Source organism: Rhinichthys klamathensis, unplaced genomic scaffold, assembly GCF_029890125.1.
Source record: "Rhinichthys klamathensis goyatoka isolate OS25496 unplaced genomic scaffold, OSU_Roscu_1.1 h1tg000001l_1, whole genome shotgun sequence".
In the NCBI taxonomy this organism is placed as follows: Eukaryota; Metazoa; Chordata; class Actinopteri; order Cypriniformes; family Leuciscidae; genus Rhinichthys; species Rhinichthys klamathensis.
Genome location: NW_026606555.1, coordinates 471,976 through 479,190, shown reverse-complemented (window position 1 = coordinate 479,190; position 7,215 = coordinate 471,976). Strand labels below are relative to the sequence as shown.

Sequence of the window (7,215 nt, the reverse complement as noted above, 5' to 3'; positions counted from 1 at the left end):
CTTTATTAATAAGTACAGTGGCCAGCAGAGGGCAGTAGAAGACCACTTATTGGCTCACTCTCATTTTGACACACTTGATTTTCAACAGTAAATCAAAGCACTAAAGCAAACCAGTTTTTCCATGTTAACTATTATAACACAATCATTTTTTGTCAGTTTATCACTTCATTTTTATTGGCACTTCACATCAATGCAGCAATGTGGTAAATCATGGTAAATCACGATAGAAACATGGTAAATCATAGTAAAAAATACTATTACATGGTGGATCATGGCAAATCATGCTAGCAATGTGATGAATCATGGTAAATCATGCTAAAATCCTGGTAAATCATTCTAGAATGTGGTATATCATGGTAAATCATCCTATAACATGGTAAATCATGGTAAACTATGTTAAATCATGCTAGATTCATGGTAAATCATACTGGAACATGGTAGATCATGAAAAATCACACTAAATGTGGTATATCATGGTAAATCATGCTAAAACATGGTCTATTCCATCTATGATGTCAATGGTTAAATGCTTGCTACATAAAACTTAATGTCTTTTGATGCTTTTGTGCTTAACGGCCTTAAAGGCCTTAACTGCTTGAACACCGCTAAATGCTGCTTGCAGCTTTAATTTAAAATTGTAATTTCTCTGAAATTAAAAATCTTTGGGAACTTTTGGGATATTGTAAGTACACAACTGCAGGAAATATATCTTTGGATATTTTATTACAAAAATCTTACATATTGTAGCTTTACAAATGAGTTGTTGGACCCAAATAGTGGCGTGTAATTGATTCCATTTCATCAAAATCTCACTCCAGCTTAAAGTTAGAAACCCTGTCACTGTCTGCACAGTCTCTCAGCCGCAGACGTCACGCCCACACTCCGCTCACTGAACGTGTTGAAAGTCTGGCTGCGCGAGAATACTGTCTATATTTCAAATGCACAACGTGCATCCTCTTTAATAAAAGATGCACACATTGAGAGATTGTAATGACAGCAGCTGTGGTTGTTTAAACACCCTTCACGTGTATCCTACAGAAATATTTACATCCAAGAAATGATCGTGTCGGTGTTGTTTTGGTGTAACATACTGTGTTTTCTAGTTGTTGTTTTTTTCAATCCCACGCAAATGATTAAAATTCTCTCTCTCTCTCTCTCTCTCTCTCTCTCTCTCTCTCTCTCTCTCTCTCTCTCTCTCTCTCTCTCTCTCTCTCTCTCTCTCTCTGTCATTGTGCGTCATCTGGAAAGGCGTCACGTGGGAGTACAAAGCCAACGCTCGCGCTCTGCCCCTTACAAACGATTCGCGCCTCGGTCTCGAGACCGCGCCTCTGAGGAGATACTTCACAAAGAACACTAGCGTTTATTATTTACTAAAATAATGCAAACAAATATGAGTGACTTTTATCGACACGAACTCGTCTATTTGATGGGATTATTCAAACATCTGAGTGAAATCACGGATATCACGCTCGCCTTTGAATTGTTTATTGTGGATTTATAGACGAGGAAAAACGTTCGACTGGGGAGCTGAAAGAAAAAAGGAAGGAGAGAAAGAAAGACGAACTTATTTCGTTTTGAGATATTCTCATTCAGACCTCATGTTTTTTGCTTAAGAATCGTGAAGTTTGTCTCGAGCGCGTATCCAGCAGCTGGCGCAAGCTGGGCTGAGATGGAGAGGACGCGCGCGCTCAGATGGAAGTTTTCTCTCCAAACATCCAAACAGAGAGAATCCGATGGACTGAATAATGAAACTACAAAAAAACAGCTTTTAAAGCAAAGTATTAGTTAAATTATCCTCTTCGGTGGAGTGGAAATATGATGATGATGATGATCGTGAGATCTGCGTAATGGACACATAACATCAGGAGGAGGATCTCAGCATACAGGTGTGTATTATTGGTCAGTAAAAATCAGTGTCAGGGTTTATCACTGAATCGTAAATCAGTACAAATATATGGATCTGGTGGTCGTTTTTTTATGAATGTTTTATGGATGTAATGTTCGTCGTTACGCTTAGACTTAAAATGTATTTATTCACGTCTCACAAGTATTTTTCTGTATTTACATTTGAGTGGTTCTGTTTATGTGCATGATGCGATAAAGGAAATGTTCAGCATTTGTTAAAGGTTGGTATCTATCCATCAGACAGATGAGCAGATGAACACAAGACCAATATTGGAGAGCATATGTATGATCGATATGATCATTGGGCTGGAGAGTACTTTATTACTTCTGCCACCCACCCCACCCCACACACACACACACTCACACAAACACACATAGATACACACTCAAAACACACTCTCACACACACTCTCTCTCTCTCTGTCTCACACACACACACACACAGACACACACACGCTCACACACACACACACACAAACTCTCTCTATCTCTCTCTCTCTCTCTCTCTCTCTCTCTCTCTCTCTCTCTCTCTCTCTCTCTCTCTCTCTCACACACACACACACACACCCACTGATCTGTTTATGAACAACAGATGATCGTGGGTAGTCATATATTCATACATAAATCTAGGCACCATCAAGACAATCTCTCAATATATTCTTGATTCTAACTCACAACAAAATATTAAAAGAAAAATATACACTTACAGTATAATTATACATTACACATATACATGTATGAATACATTTAGCTTACATATTACTGTTTTTTGCTTACACACTAAAAGTGGTACTTGAAGCTCACTCAGTGAAAAAATTCACTAATGTATCTAATCTTCAGATCAAGTCTTCAAAACTACAAGCACATTATCTCCTTTACACAAATTGGCTAAATGCTCAACACAGTTCTCTACATTAGACAGATCCTTCAAAACTAACAGCTCTTGTGTTTCATTTAGAAAACACTGCCAATTAAATCCCACAATCATTTCCCGATTGCCTACACCCAATGATCTTGTGTGAAAATGCTTACATAAATTGATCACTTAGGATGTTAGAATAATGAGTAGAATAAAGATACAAATGAAAGAAAGAGAGACAAAAGAGAAAAGTTTTTTTTATGGGTGTGTGGGGGGGGGGGGTTCTAAGTCTTTTCAGGTACAGAAATACTACAGAAACTGAATAAAGTAATCACATATAAAATAACACTCACTGGATGGGCGATATGGCCAAAAAAATCGAATCTCTGTATCTTTTGGTTGAATGCCGATATACGGTATTCATGGGTTTCAGTCACGTGACTTTTTTGTTGTGGCCGCCATCTTTAGGACCATTGCGTTAAATCGCATAATCTCTCCCTGGTGATCGGAAAGATGTTGCACACTTAAATAGCACAGATGAAAAGCAACGGTATTTAAATAAAATAGATACTTTAGGTATAGATCCGTATTTACTGTTAAACGAACTGCTGACTCCACTAAAGTCTAGTAAAAACTTGCCAAATTTTACGTTTGCTGACATAACATCTAACGTTACCTCGTCCACAATCCCTCTCCATGTCCCCACCACTTTTGAAACATCTCGCGGCACGGATGTACCAATACACATAAATAAAAGTAAAATAAGAGGTGATCTAGCACGCTGAAATGTGTTGTTTTTTAAATCAAGTGATCAAAGTGCTTGTTGACTCTGGATCAGTGGTGCAGAAACAGTGTTCTCTCGTGACTCGCGCACACCGCACAGTCTTCACACGGACGCGCGCTTTAATGAAATCACAAAATAAAATGCACACAAAATGTGTTCCTGACTGATATACAACCACTGATAAACACAATCGATTTTAATAAGGGTTTTTTAATAAAAAAGGGTACGAGGGCGGATTAGAACCCAGAACCTCTGACACGCTTGGCAAAAGTTCCGCCACTGGACCATCAAAGTACATATGTAAAATTGTCTGATGTTGAATGTCATTAAACAACAAATTAAATTCAATGGACTATTTACATTGATTGCTTGACATCGTAATGTTATTGTACAGGTATATCTGATTTATGATTTAGTGTTGTATTAAATGCCCCCATGAAGAAAATTTTCTTGATAACAGGAAGGGTAAGTGGCACTCTGTTAATCAAGCAATATTAACGTTACACCAGTAATTGCTAATAATGTTGGTAAAGCACATATCTCTTGTATTATCAGTGACGTTTGGACACCTTTATTTTCAATTCTCATTTATTTGTATAGCGCTTTTCACAATCAAAGCAGCTTTTTTAGAAAATGCATGTGTCTACATTACAATTTAGAGTGTCCGAGTTATGCATTTCAGCAATGTATATAAATCATGCAGTTAGCTAATAATCTATTAATTTAAACAATGCATTAAGGCAGAAACAGTGAGCTGTAGTTTAGCATACTGAAGCAGGTAACAACAACATAATTCAGCCAAACGTATAAGGTTATAATGTAAATATAGCGGTCTAGAATAAGGTTGTATATAGAGAATACGTGTTCCAATTGTAAACTACATGTTTTAATTTAGCTAGCTAACCTGTAATTTGCTAATTTTACTTTTATTTAAATTTCCAGGTCAACGTTAATTTCTCAACATATCTTTGTGATTTGCTGTTATCACAGTTTACAGCACAGCAGATAGACGGCATGTTGGAATTCGGTCCTACAAATGGCGGCCGCTCCACTGTGTGACGTCACATGAAATCTATGAATATATCTCTGTATTTTCTATGGTTTTTACTTGAATAAAAAAATATCTGTATTTATTTAAAATATATACTGTATTTCACAATCTGCCCAATGTTGTCCTACAAACAATGTTCATATTGAAGGCTATGAAAAAACCCAACATAGTGAATGTAACCATATAGGTTCTGGTATGCATTATGTGCAAATAAAGGGTTACAATCGCATTATATTCGAACACAGTAAAATCTAAAAAACTAAAATAATGATTTTATTTTTAAATTCACTAAACTAAAAATGAAAACAAGTTTGTAAGTTTAAAATTCTACTTATAGCACATTTATTGTCCACCAAAAAATATTTTAGCAATATGTATATTTTAGTCCGAATTATTGCGCTCCTATTCTATTGCGGTCCGTCTGGCGCCCATGCGCATGGAGTTTATCTGTGAATGATGTGAAGTTTAGCTGAGATTCAAAGCAGCTTTACAATAGTAACAAATTCAAATTCTGCTGAAAACCAGCTCTAACAAGTCAATAGTGTCATTATACAGCTCAAGTCAGTTCAGTGTTGATTCAGCTCAGTTCCATTACTGTGTAAAATTCATCAATTGTGCATACATACTGTATACAGTGTATTTGTTCTCGTACATGTATGTGTGACAAACTCCTGTACACTCCACTGCACACGAACAAGCAAAAACAAAATTTTTAGAAGAGTTAAAATAGTTATGAATGAAGTGTTTGCTTTTGCACGAGATGTGTGACATTTTGCATGTTGTGTTCAAGTTTTGTGGCTTTGTGTGTAGTTTCTAGAAATGGGGCCATAGTTTAAGAAATTGTGTATAAGCAATTTAAAAAAACAGTAAAGGTGCTATATGTAGAATTCAGAAATGTCTAGGTCACTAATTTAACTCCCATTCCCACGTTAATCGACAGTGACTGACTGTCACGGCCGGGTGAAGCAGACAAGGCAGTAGGATCCATTTGCAGTATTGTTTAATACACAAACTCAGATACACACATGAAAACTCAGGAACAGGAAACAGGACTCAGGAACTGAACAACCAGCCACATAACATTAAGAACTCCCCCCTTAAAAAGCGGATTCCAGACGCTTCTCAGAGTCCAGGGTGGTAGTGACCCGGAAGTGATCTTGGGGAAGGTGGGAGGGCCAGGTCGATAGAACGGACTCAGGGACAGCCTCCTCGGCAACGGACTCAGGGACAGCCTCCTCCTCCGCGGACCCAGGGACAGCCTCCTCTGCAGCGGACCCAGGGACAGCCTCCTCCGCAGCGGACCCAGGGACAGCCTCCTCCGCAACGGACTCAGGGACAGCCTCCTCTGCAGCTGACTCAGGGACAGCCTCCTCTGCAGCGGACCCAGGGACAGCCTCCTCCGCAGCGGACCCAGGGACAGCCTCCTCCGCAACGGACTCAGGGACAGCCTCCTCTGCAGCAGACTCAGGGACAGCCTCCTCTGCAGCAGACTCAGGGACAGCCTCCTCTGCAGCGGACCCAGGGACAGCCTCCTCTGCAGCAGACTCAGGGACAGCCTCCTCTGCAGCAGACTCAGGGACAGCCTCCTCTGCAGCGGACCCAGGGACAGCCTCCTCGGCAACGGACTCAGGGACAGCTTCCTCTCCAGCAGACTCAGGGACAGCTTCCTCTCCAGCAGACTCAGGGACAGCCTCCTCCTCCGCAGACTTAGGGACAGCCTCCTCTGCAGCTGACTCAGGGACAGCTTCCTCCGCAGCAGACTCAGGGACAGCCTCCTCTGCAGCAGACTTAGGGACAGCCTCCTCTGCAGCAGACTCAGGGACAGCCTCCTCTGCAGCAGACTCAGGGACAGCTTCCTCCGCAGCAGACTCAGGGACAGCTTCCTCCGCAGCAGACTCAGGGACAGCCTCCTCTGCAGCAGACTCAGGGACAGCCTCCTCCGCAGCAGACTCAGGGACAGCCTCCGCAGCAGCAGACTCAGGGACAGCCTTCTCCGCAGCAGACTCAGGGACAGCCTCCTCCGCAGCAGACTCAGGGACAGCCTCCTCTGCAGCAGACTCAGGGACAGCCTCCTATGCAGCAGACTCAGGGACAGCCTCCTCCGCAGCAGACTCAGGGACAGCCTCCTCAGCAGCAGACTCAGGGACAGCCTCCTCTGCAGCAGACTCAGGAACAGCCTCCTCCGCAGCAGACCCAGGGACAGCCTCCTCTGCAGCAGACTCAGGGACAGCCTCCTCTGCAGCAGACTCAGGGACAGCCTCCTCTGCAGCTGACTCAGGGACAGCTTCCTCCGCAGCAGACTCAGGGACAGCTTCCTCCGCAGCAGACTCAGGGACAGCCTCCTCCGCAGCAGACTTAGGGACAGCCTCCTCTGCAGCAGACTCAGGGACAGCCTCCTCTGCAGCAGACTTAGGGACAGCCTCCTCTCCAGCAGACTCAGGGACAGCTTCCTCCGCAGCAGACTCAGGGACAGCCTCCTCTGCAGCAGACTCAGGGACAGCCTCCTCCGCAGCTGACTCAGGGACAGCTTCCTCCGCAGCAGACTCAGGGACAGCCTCCTCCGTAGCAGACTCAGGGACAGCCTCCTCTGCAGCAGACTTAGGGACAGCCTCCTCC

At 42.4% G+C, this 7,215-nt stretch overlaps 1 protein-coding gene across 2 annotated transcripts in view; it reads left to right on the top strand.

Annotated features, from left to right (window-relative positions):
* Window positions 1–1,273: 1,273 nt before the first annotated feature.
* The window catches only part of tmem200a (transmembrane protein 200A), a 32,377-nt gene continuing 26,435 nt past the window's right edge, over window positions 1,274–7,215 (top strand). The window contains exon 1 of one of the 2 annotated variants that reach the window (XM_056263642.1): window positions 1,274–1,886. The gene's annotated coding sequence lies outside the window, so the exon portion shown is untranslated. Of the gene's footprint in view, window positions 1,891–7,215 lie in introns of both variants that reach the window. The other variant, XM_056262398.1, reaches the window with a different exon arrangement.